This window comes from the organism of the source record quoted next, unplaced genomic scaffold (assembly GCF_019419815.1).
Source record: "Pyrus x bretschneideri cultivar Hongxiangsu unplaced genomic scaffold, Pyrus_bretschneideri_v1 Contig23, whole genome shotgun sequence".
NCBI classification, from domain to species: domain Eukaryota; kingdom Viridiplantae; phylum Streptophyta; class Magnoliopsida; order Rosales; family Rosaceae; genus Pyrus; species Pyrus x bretschneideri.
In genome coordinates, this window is record NW_025999535.1 from 2309538 (window position 1) to 2328292 (window position 18755).

Sequence of the window (18755 nt, forward strand, 5' to 3'; positions counted from 1 at the left end):
CTTCCCCTTGAGTTTGTAAATTCTCAAGGTAGATTTAGCATCATGCAGAAGTTGAGGAGGTCAACTCGTCAGCATTGATTCTAAGAAACAACGCTTATTCTCAATAAGGTAGGAACTTGCATAAGTAAATGAGTTTCACTAAAAAAAAAACCCTACGAATATGGCAAAAACCCGAGCAGGGACAAAATCCATAGTCTAAGGAAAAATGTGTGAGAAATGCAAAGTCAAAAGAAATGTCTACGGGACGTCATCAGGGATATAACCAGCCCAAGGTGGGTGCCTCATTAAAACCATGTTAGGTAGCAAAAACGTAGTGTGAAAAATGCTCCTAATCGTAGGGAAAAAGAGTACATTAAGATCAAGCAAGTATTTTTCAGGATACTCCCCTTGAGTTTGACACAATTCCAAGGAGAAAGAGTAATGTTACAACTAAAAAAGTTTACGCATACCAATTCCTTGAACAAGCTTCTGAAATGTCGCATTTGGTAGTGATTTGGTAAAGAGGCCAGCCAGATTGTCTTGTGAACGAATTTGCGTGACTTCAATCTTCTAATGCTCTTGTTGTTAATGTGAAAAGAAAAACTTCGGCACAATGTGCCTGATGTTGTCTCCTTTGATGTAACCCTTCTTAAGCTGTTCGATGCATGTTGTGTTGTCTTCAAAGATCATCGTAGGGACATCTACGGCGAGGTAGAGATTGTAGGAGCTTTAAATATGGCCCACCACTGCTCTCAACCAAAAGCATTCCCGAGTTGCTTCATGTAAGGTCAGAATTTCAACATGGTTAGACGAAGTGGCAACTAAGGTCTGTTTAGTTGACCTCCAAGAGATTGCAGTGCCTCTAACGGTAAAGACATAACCCATTTAAGAACGCACCTTGTGCGGATCAGATAAGTATCATGTGTCGACATAACCAATAAGGCAAGAATAGACTCGAGAAGCAAAGGGTGCGGCATCACTCGAGGATCTGTAAGGATAAAACAAGTCCAAATCTGTAATACCCTTAAGATAATGGAAGATATCTTTCACGCCAGTCCAGTGTCTGCGTGTTAGTGCATTACTGTATCTTGCCAAAAGATTAACAACGAAGGAGATGTCGGGTCTAGTGTATTAAGCCAAGTACAATAAAGTGTTTATCGCACTTAGATAAAGAACTTCAAGCTCCAAAATCTCTTCATCATCCTCTTTCGGACAAAAATGATCTCATTCTGTATATAGTGATCGAACGACTATAGGAGTACTCGAAGGCTTCGCTTTATACTCATTAAAGCGGCGTAACACCTTCTGGGTATAGTTCGCTTGATGTACTAAGATTTCATCCGAACAGTGCTCTATCTCAAGACCGAGACAGTATCGAGTCTTTCCTAGATCTTTCATCTCAAATTCTGACTTCAGGTGCGCGGCAGTTCTCGCGAGCTCTTCAGGAGTTACAATAAGGTTCATGTCATCGACATATATTGCAACTATCGCAAAACTAAAATGTGACTTCTTAATGAACACACAAGGGCATATTTCGTTGTTCATATATCCCTGACTAGTCAAATACTCACTTAAATGGTTATACCACATTCTTCCAGATTGTTTCAAACTGTAAAGTCATTTGGGAATTTTCATATAGATTTCTGTATCAAGATCCCCATAGAGATACGTAGTTACTACATTCATTAGTTGCATACTCAGTTTTTCAGAAACTATCAAACTGATAAGGTAGCGAAAAGTAATCACATCCATAAGGGGTGAATATGTTTTGTCATAGTCAATCCTGGGGCATTATGAGAAGCCTTGTGCAACAAGACGAGCTTTGTAACGCATAATTTCATTCTTTTCATTACACTTCCGAACAAAAACCCACGTGTAGCCAACGAGCTTCACATGTGGAGGAGCAGGAGTTACAGGTCCAAACACCTTACGTTTCGCAAACGAATCGAGTTCGACTTAGATTACTTGTTTCCAGTTTAACCAATCGGTTGTATGTTAACATTCATTAACGGAACGAGGTTTAATGGCATCGCTCAATATAATCTCAGTAGCTCTGCATATGTTAATGCATCTTTGACGATCATCTCATTTCTACACCACACATCATATAAGTTAGCATGATAGACCGAAATCTCACAATTCCCGAGATGAGGATTCGTCTCTTTAAGGACGCTTCAGTAATCTAGAATTTCCTCATGAGTTGGATAGAATGAGTAAGCGATAATCGGATTCACAGTAGGCTTTTCAGGTGCCTGTGCCATGGGTTTCCTCTTCCGGAGGTGTGAATCCTTTGACCTAAGAGGTTTGTCATGCTTTTGTGTAAAGGCAGATGATTGGCTAGCCACTAATGTATATGGATCACCAAGATTAGCGTCTCAGGCCTCCAGGAGGGAAGTCTGTCGTACATATGGTACATCCATCTTTGCAGACACATTTGTAGTTGGAATATGTGATCTTGTCACACGCTCTAGATTAATGAAAGCATCTGGTATGCTCTAAAGATCTAATATGCGCTGCGTTTCAGTTTCAAATTGAGTGGTGTGGGTATCTAAATAAGACAAAGTGGGAGTCGTCCACGATAATTCGTGTCTTTCTTCAAGAATGTTGACGTTCTTATCTCCTTCTGACGACGGGAAGACTGTCTTATAGAAGTGACAATCCGTGAAATGTGATAGGAGCATATTTATGCTACTTAGTTAAATTGTTTCCTTGCATTTAGTTACTTAATTACTATCTATTTTAGTCTTTTAAGCTATTTTCGTATGTTTTTAATTCCTAATGGCAAAAGGAGCAAGAAAGTGCATTTTGAGGCTATTTGGAGCAGTTTTGGGCATGGATTGGATAGCCTAACTATGGAGCAATGTGGATGGACAAAATTGAAGTCAAGAGATGCTAGGAAAGGCTAAAAATCTGGAGAAAGAAGTCCAAATGCAAAGAAGATAAGGAAAGAGCAAGAAATAAGGAACCTTATCCAAATTTCCTTATCTTATCCAAATTTCCTTATCTTATCTTATCCTATCCTAATCTTTTCCTACCTTAATTCCAACTTCAAAGAGGACTCTTTTTCACATTAAATCATCTCAATATCAAGTTCTAGAAGCCCTATTTTCGTGCATTAAGTTTATGCCACATGTAACCCTTCTAGAAGTTCTAGAATCTGCCACAAGGACCATTCATTGTCCTCCTTGGAATCTAATTGAAAGTATCCTTGTTCTTTGGTGATTTGGAGTCCTAATTCCTCTCATTTTCAGCCCAAATTCGTGCCTCCCCTTCACCCTATAAATACTTGATGCCACAACACTCAAAAACCACCACCCTCTACCACAAATTCACACCACACCATCCACCACACATCAAGAGCCTAAATTCACACAAATCCCCATTGTTGGCAGCAAGGAAGGAAGGAGGAGCCACCTGGAGTGTTTCTAGGTGTATTCTATCTTTGTTTTTAATGTTTAAGATTAAGTATCTTTGTTTTGCAAACATGAGGAATTAATTTTGTTTTGGCTAGAGGAGACTTTGAAACCATGATTATATTTGCAATATGAATTGATTAATTCCACTTGTGATTTCATAAATTGTGAATGCAATTTACTTAACCGTTTGACGGATAACTTATTCTTGTTTGTTGATTAAGGGTGCACACTTAATTTGCATGCTTGAATTTGGTGCTAGAATATAAGGGAGTTTCACATAATCGTTACAAACTTATGTTCACAAGTAGTTAAGGTTGTTTTCACAATCATGTTAAGTAAATTCCTAGCATGAGTATCATGATGTCATAGTTACAAGTGCTTTGTCAATACTTATGATTTTCATAGAACGTAATGATCTTTGATTGTATCTCTATTATGATGTCATGTAGGGAACTTTTGAAGAATGCTTTGATTTGTCGTATGATGTCATCCAATCCAATAACTTAAGGAAAATCTGAGGGTTAATTAGTGATGTCACGGTTAATCTGGGCTGTTGAGGTTCATGGTTTATCGAAAAGCAACTGGAAATCAATTTGTATGCAAGTGTGTCATGTGTGGAGAAGGACCCTCTAGCTAGCTAATCACCCATCCATATTGTTGGAAATGTGCCCTAAAACCAATCATATGATGATACTTTACGGACATTTCAAACTAATGTAGTTTAAATGTAAAGGGCAAAGATTATTGTTTGAGCCAAGGAATATGTTATATAAATGTTATATGCTTAAATGATAAGTCCAAGGAATATGTGATTAGAAGAATGCGATCTAAAGAAGTTAGATTCATGAGACCATTCTTTCGTTGACACATCCTAAACGTTCCTGATCATAGGATTGTCAATTGGGCATTGACAGTCCGTTAAGATCAGTACGTGCTATGTCTTCTCTCAGGGAGAGTGACTAGTCTCGAGTCATTGGTGTGTGTGACATCAAGACAAGTACGTAGGTGCTCAATAGAGAATGAGTTCACTGAACACGATCAACAAAGAGTTCTCATATTCATGTCACATGAGAACTCATGGTTGGGATAATAGCAAATTAGTCTTTTGACCTGAGGCATCATAGTTGTCTTGTGGTTAGGTCCTTAATCTTTGATTATGTCAAAATCACTCCATCAAGAGGGTGTCCACGACATCGTTGGGGTTAAGCCACTTAGCCATGGAGGCAAGTGAATGGGCAACAAGGATCTCTAACCTTCAAACTGTTTGAGGGAGAATACTCTATGATATGATTAAGAATCTTTGGCCAAAGTATGAATGAGATTTAGGAATGTGTTCCAAATCACATTCAAGGTAATCATATAAGCACAAGACTCACATTGGATAGTAGACATGAATAAACTATCAAACCAAACAATGTGGTCAAGAGTATTGTATTAGAGAAAGACCGTATTGCATTTGTAATCCTAAAACTGAATAGGTTCTCCACCTCTTCTGATTAGCTTGGGTAACCATGACATGCTGCTAGGCGTCAACCATGGTTTGTGGAAGCCCTAAAAGTGTATTATCACTAACGGGAGAATTGAAAGTAAGTTTCAATTCACAATCGATTTGAAAGAGTTTGAATCGCCCACTGCCTCGCTAAAAGGAACCAAATGGATCGTACACCGTGTAAGGTAGAGATTGAAGATTCAACGGAGATGAGTAAGAATAATTAAATGGTTTAATTATTTATGGCAAGGATTAATTAATATGATTATTAATCAAACGAATAAGTTCGTTGAAGACCTCGGGATAGTTTTGGACCTTAAGGCCCAATGGGCTTCGAACGTCAAGTCCATTGACTTAAGTTGTATGACAACTTAATGAATAATGATTCACAAAGGCCCAAATAGCCCAATGAATACCCTAAGGCAGGCCATTTAGAGAAAGAGTGGGTTTTGACTTATTTACAAGTTTGCCACTCAAATGAATTAAGGTATAAGTGTGACTTAATAGCCAAAATTCATTAAGGGTTGTTTTTGGGGAAAGGATGAGAACACAAGCTCTCTTTTCTCTCTAAAATTTTGGCCACCTTGGAGGGATCATCTACCAATCAAACTCATCCAAGGTCACTCATTTCTTCTTCATTATGCCTTGGTGATGAATCATTAGAGGTTCTCAATTTTGGGAACTTGGAGAAACCTTTTCATCCATCCAAATCCATGGATCTAAGATGCAAGGAATGAAGGCCCTCTCTTTGGGTGATTAGCCTTTGCTTATGCAAAGAGGAATCTACAAAGGTATTGATTTCTCAACTCACTTTGTTTTGAGTTGAGTCTTGGTTCACCTATCTACTAGGCTTTGAAGTTCATGGGTTAAGTTTTGTTTTTGAGTGCATATAAACATGATTCCGCCTTTTAATTGTTAATTGCATGTTGTTGATGTTGCTCAAATGAACTTGTTTTTTCACAAATCTTCCTTCACATATCCCCAAATTCGTCCAAACCTTACTTAAGTCTTTTACTTACTTGTTTTTATCTTAAATTCGTCAAAAACCCAATCTCCTTTATTTAGTTGTGTCAAATCTGTCCTAATTAGTGTTTTTAAGTTTTGTTTTGTGTTTTTAAGTCAGTTTAGAGTAGATTAGCATCCCTTCTAATCCTCGGCCTAAAACGATCCTTGCTTTCATATACTACAATCATAGGGTTTTAATTTGGGTGTTAGAATATTTCACATCAAATTTTTGGCGCCGTTGCTAGGGATTAGTAAATTGCTAATCCCTCTATTTGTTTGTTAATTTTTATTTTGATATTTGATTTAGTTTTATTTCTTTGATTTCAGTTACTAGAGAATCAAGACATGGCAATTGCTAATCTCCAAGCTCAAATAGCGAATCTTATGTGTTAGTTATCATAGTATACTGAAGGGTCCACAATGCAAAGTGTCCCTACATTTGGTGCTTCTTATAAGCAAGAATATCAAGCAAATCAATGTCCACAAAGAGATTGGAGTGATCATTCAAACTCTATGTGGTGGGAATCTCAACAAGTTGAACATAAAGGATATTGGCAGCCATATGAGGAGTTTTATTCAATGCCTATGCAGCCACCACAACCTCATATACAATATGCCCAACCAAACTCAAGTTCGTCAATAGATTATAATCAAGTCAAGGAGGCTCAACAAGGAGAATATTGGCAGCCATATGAGGAGTTCAATTCAAGCCTTATGCAGCCACCACAACCTCATATATAACCTACCCAAACAAATTTAGGTACGTCTTTGTATAATGATATGCTTATTAAGTTACTCACCAATTTGTCTCAGGGGCAAGCAAATCAAAAGAAAGCAGTGCAAAATCAAGACAAAAGGTTGGACCACTTGGAAAAGCAAATTGGGCAAATAGCGAAGTTCGTAGGACAATTTCGAGACCAAGGCAAACTCCCTATTTCAACCATTGCAAATCCGAATGGAGGATTTGAAACTGCCAAGGAAATCATCTTGAGAAGTAGCAAGGAGGTTGGAACAAACCCTAAACCATCAAAATCAAATTACAAGGAAGATGAAAGATTGCAATACGAGGACGAGGAACACACCTAACCCACGGCAAGGGTGGAAATACCTTTGCCACAAGCACCTATTGCTCCTACGCCATCCAATATAGGTAAGGTTGTTCCAAATTCAATTCTTCCTAACCCTGTTCCACCAAATGTCCCTATTCCTTGCAGGATCATGCAGTCCAAGGAAGAAAAAGGTGAGAAAGGCATCTTCGAAACCTTTCCAAAGAATCAAGAGCAAGAAGTGGTTGGGGAATGTCTAGAATTCATTAAAGAGGATATACTTGAGACAACAATTCCCAAAGAAGTTGGATTTTATGACACGGGACAAGTCATAACTCTCAAAACACCAAATCTAGCTGAATTTTCTAGTCCTACAACTTACGAAGGGGTGTTTATTCTTGAGTTCATGTCAGAGCACATAGGTAAGCCACCTCCCCGAATTTCAATTTTGTTTTATACTAACAGGTTGTTGATGATTCAAGCACCCAATCTTGAATTTAAACCATTACTGGATCATTACAAGTATCACCTCCCATTCAAAGATCATCTCCATGCCGTGGGCACTAGGGGAGTTTAAAAGGAGGTAACGTCTGGCTGGAAGACGTTAAAGTAAGCGCTTCTTGGGAGGCAACCCATGCATTCAAATAAAGAAGACCTAGGAATCTCCGGCTCCCACAACCAGATTTGCGTTCCTAAACCCTACTCTTTATTGCTTTTATTTTGCCATGTTTGTCGTGTTTGTTAGTTGTGTTATTTGGTTGTTTGTTGGTGAGTCTATGCTTAAAACATTGAGGACAATGTTTGGTTTAAGTGTTGGGGGGGGGGGGTAAACAAAGCGTTTTTCATGCAAATTCGTGGGATTTTATCACCCATCATTTCTAAAGTTGTTTTTAACTGTTTTTAAGTGTTTTTTTAGTGTGTTTTGAAGTGTTTTTATGTGTCTTAAACTGAAAATCCGAAAATTTGAAAAAAAAAATCGAAAAAGAGTGTTTTAAAAACCCAAAAAGAGTTGTTTTTAGAGTCGTTTTTGTTTTTATGTTTGTTTGTGTCTTAGGATACCTTCCAACACAATGATGAGGATTTGGTTTTTAATTGCATGACTATTAAAGAAAGTTACAAACATGAATGGAAGTTTGATATACTCTTTGGTTTATGCTTAGTTGTAGTTGACATTTACGAATTCACATGTAATCACAAAGAAAAAAATCAGTTTTTGTAACATGCTTGAAGGAAGAAACTCAAACTAACTCTACAACCCTGAGAGACTTGAACCTAAACATTCTTTAGAGAGTTATTAATCTTGATTTCTTGTTTTTTTAAAGTCGTTGCATGATCTCATTATTCTTTGCTTGGTTGCTACTTAGAATGCGTTTTATTACTATAGTTCCAAATACTAGAACTCATGCCCATTTTATTCAAAGCATAAAATTGAGTGCATAACATAAAACAAGATGAAGTTGTTTAGTTAAAACCAGAGCCAAAAAGCCTTACCCTTTGCATATGTATTTTAAGGTTTAACCCCGTTAAGCCTTAGTTAGCCTATTTTCTTTGTTAACCACATTATCCTTACCTAGCCTAGAATTGGACTATCCATACCCTTGTTCTTAAAGTATAGTAAAGCATGACTTAGAGGGAATTCCTTTTGTTCTACAATTTGCAGAAAAACAAGTGTGGGGGAAGGATTTTCGTGGGAATCTAGGGGGATGGATGATTTATGTGCCAAAGAAAAGAATAGGGCACGAAAAAAAAACGTGAAAAAGAAAAAAGGAAGTTGAAAAAGAAGAAGAAAAGAAAGAAAAAAGAGTTGAAAATAAGTGAGAATGAACTCACAAGTGTTGATTGTTGAAGAAAGGGTCCAAAAGTTTGAATTTGACCCTAAGTGTTGTGTGAATCTTCCTTTCGTGTTTAAAGTTGGTTTCTACATTCAAAAGTGAATTCTAAGTGTTTATTTCATTACTTTGCTTGCTATTACTTTAAGAACTTTTGTTTATCCTTACCTTTCTTTGTTAGCCAATACCTTAGCCCCGTTACAACCCTTAGACTTCGATCTTGATTGTTATGTGTTTCAATATGTGGAGTTTAAAATTGGTTTGAGCATATGGTATCCCTGGTTCTCGCGTCTAAGTAGTGGAATTCCATTCATGAGATCATATACATATTAATAATTCCACAAAGTGCCTTCTTTGATTATACATATGTGAGTATTAGTCTACATTTTTACATCAATCTTCTCATATATACTTAGTGTAGGGAGTGTAGTCAGAAAATCTGTGTGAAAATAGAGAGTGTGTCCAGTGAGGAATTGGGGGATTCTCTAAGGCATGTTACTACATTCAAAATCATGTTTTAATTGATTAAATGAGAGCTAGTGTGTGGTAACTATGGTTAAGTATATGCTCGAGGGTAGGGATAACTAAAATCTATGTGAGTGGTAATCTTTAATATGTCATGTTGCATTAGAAATCCCCGAGGCAATTGTTGGAAGGTTTAAATTGTGTTTTGTTTGTTTTATTTATTTCGTTTTGCTCGAGGACTAGCAAAACCTAAGTGTGGGGGAATTTGATAGGAGCATATTTATGCTACTTAGTTAAATTGTTAGTTACTTAATTACTATCTATTTTAGTCTTTTAAGCTATTTTTGTATGTTTTTAGGTCCTAATGGCAAAAGGAGCAAGAAAGTGCATTTTGAGGCTATTTGGAGCAGTTTTGGGCATGGATTGGATAGCTTAACTATGGAGCAATGTGGATGGACGAAATTGAAGTCAAGAGATGCTAGGAAAGGCTAAAAATCTGGAGAAAGAAGTCCAAATGCAAAGAAGATAAGGAAAGAGCAAGAAATAAGGAACCTTATCCAAATTTCCTTATCTTATCCAAACCTTATCCAAATTTCCTTATCTTATCTTATCCTATCCTAATCTTTTCCTACCTTAATTCCAACTTCAAAGAGGACTCCTTTTCACATTAAATCACCTAAATATCAAGTTCTAGAAGCCCTATTTTCGTGCATTAAGTTTATGCCACATGTAACCCTTCTAGAAGTTCTAGAATCTGCCACAAGGACCATTCCTTGTCCTCCTTGGAATCTAATTGAAAGTATCATTGTTCTTTGGTGATTTGGAGTCCTAATTCCTCTCATTTTCAGCCCAAATTCGTGCCTCCCATTCACCCTATAAATACTTGATGCCACAACACTCAAAAACCACCACCATCTACCACAAATTCACACCACACCATCCACCACACCTCAAGAGCCTAAATTCACACAAATCCCCATTGTTGGTAGCAAGGAAGGAAGGAGGAGCCACCTGGAGTGTTTCTAGGTGTATTCTATCTTTGTTTTTAATGTTTAAGATTAAGTATCTTTGTTTTGCAAACATGAGGAACTAATTTTGTTTTGGCTAGAGGAGACTTTGAAACCATGATTATATTTGCAATATAAATTGATTAATTCCACTTGTGATTTCATAAATTGTGAATGCAATTTACTTAACCGTTTGATGGATAACTTATTCTTGTTTGTTGATTAAGGGTGCACACTTAATTTGCATGCTTGAATTTGGTGTTAGAATATAAGGGAGTTTCACATAATCGTTACAAACTTATGTTCACAAGTAGTTAAGGTTGTTTTCACAATCATGTTAAGTAAATTCCTAGCATGAGTATCATGATGTCATAGTTACAAGTGCTTTGTCAATACTTATGATTTTCATAGAACGTAATGATCTTTGATTGTATCTCTATTATGAAGTCATGTAGGGAACTTTTGAAGAATGCTTTGGGTTGTCGTGTGATGTCATCCAATCCAATAACTTAAGGAAAATCTGAGGGTTAATTAGTGATGTCACGGTTAATCTGGGGTGTTGAGGTTCATGGTTTATCGAAAAGCAACTGGAAATCAATTTGTATGCAAGTGTGTCATGTGTGGAGAAGGACCCTCTAACTAGCTAATCACCCATCCATATCCCCAAATTCGTCCAAACCTTGCTTAAGTCTTTTACTACTTGTTTTTATCTTAAATTCGTCAAAAACCCAATCTCCTTTATTTAGTTGTGTCAAATATGTCCTAATTAGTGTTTTTAAGTCATTTTAGAGTAGATTAGCATCCCTTCTAATCCCCGGCCTAAAACGATCCCTACTTTCATATACTACAATCATAGGGTTTTAATTTGAGTGTTAGAATATTTCACATCAAAATGAATAGTAAACAGATCGCCTGTTGAAGGTTCTAAGTAACAAATAATCGAAGGAGAATCATATTCGTCAGAGATTCCCATCCTTCGCTGAGGCCTTATTTTTTGTACGTAAGGACGGCGAAATCGACATATAGACCGCACAACCAAAAACGCACAAATGCGATATGTCAGGTTTGTATCTGGTAACCAACTAAAAGGCATTATATGGTTGGGTTGCAACAGGCCTCAAGCAGATTAACATGGTTGCGTGCAATATTGCATGGCCCCAAGCAGCAATCGGGAGCTTGATATATATGACCAACGATCGAGTAATCATTTGTAAGCACTTCATGAATGCTTCTGCCAGGCCGTTCTGAGTGTGAACATGGGGTATTAGATGTTCAACTTAAACCTCAACCAACATGCAATAGTAATCAAAAGTTTAAGATGTGAATTCTCCAGCATTATCCAATCGATTAGATTTGATCGGATAATCAGGGTGGTAAGCCCTGAGTTTGATAATTTGCGCTAACAATTTGAAGAATGGAGCGTTCTTTGTAGACAAAAAGCACACGTGTGACCAACGTGTAGAAGCGTCAACCAAAACCATAAAATATCTAAATGGTTCGCATAGAGGGTGAATCGGTCCCCAAATGTCCCCATGAATCCGTTGTAGAAAAATGGGAGGATTCGAATGAATCTTGTCATAAGAAGGCTTAATAATAAGTTTTCCCATGGAGCATGTTTGACGTGCGATTCCTTGAATCGAACCTAAACTTCAGGTTAATAGATGCACATGTGTTAATTTGAGGATATGGAACATCGTTGTTCGTCCAGGATGTCCCAAACGATCATGTCAAAGTGTAATTTCATGCGCGGTCCCTAGAGGTAAGGTCGGCCATATAGTGGTTTTCAATAGTGAAGGAAAATTTGTGAAAAACATGTTCATTTAAGCAACATCAATAGCATGCAATTAACAATTAAAGGCGGAATCATGCTTGTATGCACTTAAAAACAAAACATTTACCCATGAAATTCAAAGCCTAGTAGATAGGTGAACCAAGACTCAACTCAAAAACAAAGTGAGTTGAGAAATCAATACCTTTGTAGATTCCTCTTTGCATAAGCAAAGGCTAATCACCCAAAGAGAGGGCCTTCATTCCTTGCATCTTAGATCCATGGATTTGGATGGATGAAAAGGTTTCTCCAAGTTCCCAAAATTGAGAACCTCTAAGTCTCCACACCAAGGTAAGATTGAAGAAGAAATGAGTGACCTTGAGGAAGTAAGATTGCTAGATGTTTTCCTCAAGGATGGCCGGCCACTTCTAGAGAGAAAGGAGAGTTTGTGTTTCTCCAATTTCCCCAAAAATAACCCTTAATCAATTTTGGCTATTAAGTCACACTTATGCCTTAATTCATTTGAGTGGCAAACTTGTAAATAAGTCCAAAGCCCACTCTTTCTCTAAATGGCCGGCCTTAGGGTATTCATTGGGCTATTTGGGCCTTTGTGAATCATTATTCATTAAGTTGTCATACAACTTAAGTCAATGGACTTGACGTTCGAAGCCCATTGGGCCTTAAGGTCCAAAACTATCCCGAGGTCTTCAACGAACTTATTCGTTTGATTAATAATCATATTAATTAATCTTTGCCATAAATAATTAAACCATTTAATTATTCTTACTCATCTCCGTTGAATCTTCAATCTTTACCTTACACGGTGTACGATCTATTAGGTTCCTTTTAGCGAGGCAGTGGGCGATTCAAACTCTTTCAAATCGATTGTGAATTGAAACTTACTTTCAATTCTCCCGTTAGTGATAATACACTTTTAGGGCTTCCACAAACCATGGTTGACGCCTAGCAGCAAGTCATGGTTACCCAAGCTAATCAGAAGAGGTGGATAACCTATTCAGTTTTAGGATTACAAATGCAATACGTTCTTTCTCTAATACAATACTCTTGACCACATTGTTTGGTTTGATAGTTTATTCATGTCTACTATCCAATGTGAGTCTTGTGCTTATATGATTACCTTGAATGTGATTTGGAACACATTCCTAAATCTCATTCATACTTTGGCCAAAGATTCTTAATCATATCATAGAGTATTCTCCCTCAAACAGTTTGAAGGTTAGAGATCCCTTGTTGCGCATTCACTTGCCTCCATGGCTAAGTGGCTTAACCCCAACGATGCCTTGGACACCCTCCTGATGGAGTGACTTTGACATAATCAAAGATTAAGGACCTAACCACAAGACAACTGTGATGCCTCAGGTCAAAAGACTAATTTGCATTATCCCAACCATGAGTTCTCATGTGACATGAATATGAGAACTCTTCGTTGATCGTGTTCAGTGAACTCATTCTCTATTGAGCACCTACGTACTTGTCTTGATGTCACACACACCAATGACTCGAGACTAGTCACTCTCCCTGAGAGAAGACATAGCACGTACTGATCTTAACGGACTGTCAATGCCCAATTGACAATCCTATGATCAGGAACGTTTAGGATGTGTCAACGAAAGAATGGTCTCATGAATCTAACTTCTTTAGATCGCATTCTTCCAATCACATATTCCTTGGACTTATCGTTTAAGCATATAACATTTATATGAGACGGCTCAAACAATAATGTTTGCCCTTTACATTTAAACTACATTAGTTTGAAATGTCCGTAAAGTATCATCATATGATTGGTTTTAGGGCACATTTCCAACAATCTCCCACTTGCACTAGAGCCAATCAGCTTAGTCATCATTGATGATACCTCTTCTGTAATTCATTTCATAAATGGCTGAGTATTAGGCCTAAACAATGGATATCTATATGTTATCCATAGAAGCAACCTTGAGAATAACGACGTCACCATTATACATGATTCTCAATCATGTGGTTCAGTCTCTCATTTGAGTTCGGACCTTGATGAGACCTTGATTCCCTGGCTTGAGCTATCGCCTCATTAGTGTCATACACTTTCTGGTTGGAACCGAATGGAGAGTTCATGAATGAACTTTCCCATCCAAACAACAATGTTGTAAGCTTCTATATGGCAATATATTTTGCATACATGATGGAACACATTAAAGTCATTTACTTTTAACGTTTCCACCCAAATATCTCTTTAGTCATAATAAAGAGATATCTCATTATCACTTCATTCATAATGAAGAGATATTCTATGATGGATTAGATTCATAATCTTATACATTTACGCTTCCATTACGTTACTCTAATTCTTCCTCATTCTTGAGGAATCCATCCTTAGTATTTCTTAAATACCTAAGGATTCACTTGACAGTTGCCATGGTTCTGATCCTGGGCTTGCACTAATATCATCTTGTACCGTTCTAGGTACAACTTATATCAATATTTTCATACAATATGAAATACATAAATCACCTTTCTGCGTATGCATAAAGGATTCTATTTACGCATTATTTCTTTGGGAGTCAAAGGGTACATTCCCTTTGAGAAAAACAACTTCCTAGTCTCACTAGAATTGTCATTCTAATTGAAGTTTATCATCATATGAGAAACTTCCTAGCATCTCTTGTCTATTTTAGGGATTGATATAATCCAATTATATCTTGAAATCTATCATTATAGATTTCCATCTCATGTATATAGACTATGTCTCCCATATACATTCTATCATTATAGAATGTTTAAAGTCATAACTTTAACGATGAAGAATTCCTTTCATATTCAAAATTAATATATATCATGTATATATATATTCAAATTTAGGAATATGATCAACTCCCACTAATCTTTTGTAAACCTAGTAAACAAAAGATTCATTTACATCTTTATGAGAAATCAAACAATTGATCTTTTCTCATAAGACGCTTATAGCTCCCACTAGCTTGCTAAGATCCATGATGGATGGATCTCTACAACTAACATGTCTTAGAAGTATATATCATATATATATGGGTAATTGATAATGTTCAACGAACTAAATCTTATTTATGTTCATTCTTCTCCTAATGGAGAAATTCATTATCTTATGATGCTACTTTCCTTGATATTTTTCAAGGAAATTAATCTAAAGTGTTACTTTTTCCTTGGATCAAATCTAAGGAGGTAAATACTTTAGACGTCTTACTCATCTACTTACATTTCTTGAATTCTTTGAAACCTTTTGCAAAGTATTCGGACTTGTGTTTATTCAAAATAAACTATAGTCCAACCGAGAGTGATCTTCGGTGAATGTCATACAACATGAGTAGTATTATGTTGTGGACAAGTGCCACTAACATCTAAGTGAATCAACCTCAACAACTTTGTGATTCTTTCTTCTTTCCAAAAAGAATAAAGATTCGAACATTTCGCCTCTATGCAATTTTAACAAGAAGGTATTGGATCCGGATCTAACGATCCAAAGCATCCATCTATGACCAACTCGTAACTTATGTTTTAGAGGTATCACAACTCAGTTGGGATTAGTCACTACCTTGCAACCTTTTGGGTTTTAAGCATCATCGTATTCTAAACAGTTAAACTACCACATCATCTCTACTATAGAGACAATTAATTAGATTACCATAATCTAATCATTCATTAATAAAGAACTATGTTTTGTCAAACAAAACATTCATCCATCTCTACAACTGTGACGGAATTATGTTCTTTAAAATTGGGACATGAAGACAATCTTTGGTTTTTCCAATTTCTTTGGTAGTTCATATGAGGAAGTAAGTACAATCCGCTTTCGCAGAGATCTATATTCGATTCACGTTTGGAATGTGAAGTACTTTCTCTTCTCTCATTAATCTTCTACTTCTTATTAGCACACTTTTACATCAATTGTAAAACATAGTTACTAATACAGAATCATGCATTCAAGTAGAAGAACCAACTGTTGTGAACTTTTCAAGAACATTTTACAACACCTTCAAAAGGTGTGTTCTTGACACTTGCAAGACATTTCTTGCAAATACCCCTTCCAATGTCCATCCTTTCAAGAAAGTTTGTTCCCTTGGAGTTATTTTGCTTTCTTCATTTGACTTCCCTTTTGACTACAATAGTCATGGTCCCTAAACTCCCACTATCTCTCTTGAAACTTATTTCAAATGTGTTATACACATCAAACGATTTGGAGAGCGTGCGGTTATTGTTCACTATATAGTTTACAATAAACTTAGTGAACCATTAGGATAGGGACACAAAGGTGAAGTCCTTGCCTAGTTTCCGTCTCGTTTAGTGTTTTAACACTTCAACACTCAATGATTCAAAATCATCATAAGTCCATATAAATGGACTAATTTTGTCAACCAACCATTATGTTCTAAACATAACAACAAACTCTCAAGAGTTGTTCAAGGCAACTCTCATTTCTTCATACAACAATTTGTAAGTGAAGAATCATGGCACATAAAGTGTCCATGCCCTTGTGCTTACTTCTCAAGTTCCTTGTCCGTGTAACAAAGAGACAAGCACTAAAATTTGTGTTGATTAAGGGTTGTTCAAAGCAACTCTTATTTCTTCATACAACAATTTGTATTTGAAGAATTATGACATTAAAAGTGTTGTCCTTCTCATGTTAGACTTATCTAACATATTCTTCCAATGATACATTATCAATAGGAAGATTGTGAGGATGAGACTACTTAGTTACATCTACAAGCCATTAAAGACAATCTATGGGATTGTAGAACTAAGTCCGGAAATTAAAGCGTTCGGTTTTTCTTTGTCAAGTTTTGGATAGCGTTTGCAAATATATTGGTAAACAAATACATAACGGATATAAATTGATTGATTTTAAGCCATTTGATTCGGGTCTTTAAATCAAATAGCACCACCCACTATTTTTGGCAAATTCCATATCCCTCATCGAAATTCGAGAGTTTTGTTGAACTTTTAGCGGGGTATGGGAGACTCACCATTACCAAGCCCACCTCACGATGATACGATGTTGGTTAGCAAAAATAATGATGAGAGAATAACGCTTTACTCATTTACAACGTTTGTAATTACCCATCTTGTTTGGCCTCTAGAGAATGTTGCCTCACGATGATACGATGTTGGCACTATTGCACTTAGTTAAGTTATTCCCACCATGCTTAGTTCATGAAGGGGTTCAAGAATAGCCTCACAATGATATGATGTTGGCCATCCTCGTTGCCTACACTCACCTCATCATATGCGTATAGACTCCTCCTGAATGTAAGTATGCACTTTGTACTCCCCCATGATAGGGTGAAGCCGGTGTACAAGTCACAAATGATTGGAGCCTACCACGGTGGAAGGCCACGAAGAGATATTCAAAGCATCTCTCGCTTATCAACTTAATATTGATTTGGTTGAGGGTTTTTAGGTCTCATCACATATAAACATACATTTTAATCCAATTAAAACATTTTGGTCCTATTACAACTATTGGTCCATATGATTGATTTAGTAGTATATAATACTCCCACTATGCTTTTAAAACGGGTTTTAAAGCAAGACTATATGGTACTACTAACATAAGATTTGCATTCATTGATGGACTATATAGTTGCCTTAGGGCCTTAGGATGACTATGAACCTTTGATTCGATTCAACACGAGCCTAGTGTTGAATCTCGGTCTAGGGATGGTGATTGATTTTAGTTACGCGTTTAATCACATTAAGGCGTGTTGTCTTATTGGGCGTTGGACCCAACTACTCCAATTTCATGCATATCGAATAAAACAAGAAAGGAGTACTTCAAAGTAAATAAGAGCTTATGCTCTTTTACAACAATTGATCAAATCAAATTACTTTAAAGTAAAGAAGAGCTTATGCTCTTTTACAACAATTGATCATATCAAATTACAACCAAAATTTAATCTACACATTCCCATGGTTCAAACAAATTTGAAACGGCCTTTCACATAGCTCAATTATAGTAGGCTTAGGTTCATAATCACCCTTTCTTTAATTAATTAACGCTTTAACTAATTAAACTTGAATGCAACATTTTCATTTGGTTTTTGTATCCATAGAATTGATTTAAATGGAGCTAAATGAAATGAAAATCCAATTCTCATTTAAAGAGACAAAACAATTTTGTTCTCTACCTAATTTGGGCCAAAATGCTATGACCTCAACTTGTTTGGGCCATAGTGCAATTAACCTCAACTTTTGGGCTATTTTGCAAAAACTTAAACTTTTGGGGTCACTTTGTAAAAACACAAAAGTCCACTACTTCATGTAATTACAACTAGAACCCAAAATTTCCACAAAAAAATAAAACTTCATTAAAGGAGCAAAACAATTTGTCCTTTTAGTGATTTTGGACCTTTACGTAAAAACGTAAACTTTTGGGTCAAAATGCAAATACACAAAAGTATCAAAACTTTATATAATTGCATAAAAGCCCCACAAGGACCCTAATTGAGTAGGGTGGCCGGCCATTGAAGCAAAGTTTATAAAAAAAAAATTCAAAGTTTTGTAAGTGGGGTGTGTGTAATGGAATAAATCATTACACACCAAACCCACTAAAATTTCTTTAATTTTTCAAAATAAATATCTAATATATTTAAACATAAGAAATATTTCAAAACAAAAACTTTATGAAATAAATCAAACTTAATCAAACACCAAACCTTTTGTTCTTGGCAAGAACATATCAAGAACAATGAAGAACATTCATGAAAACCCATAAGAGCTCCAT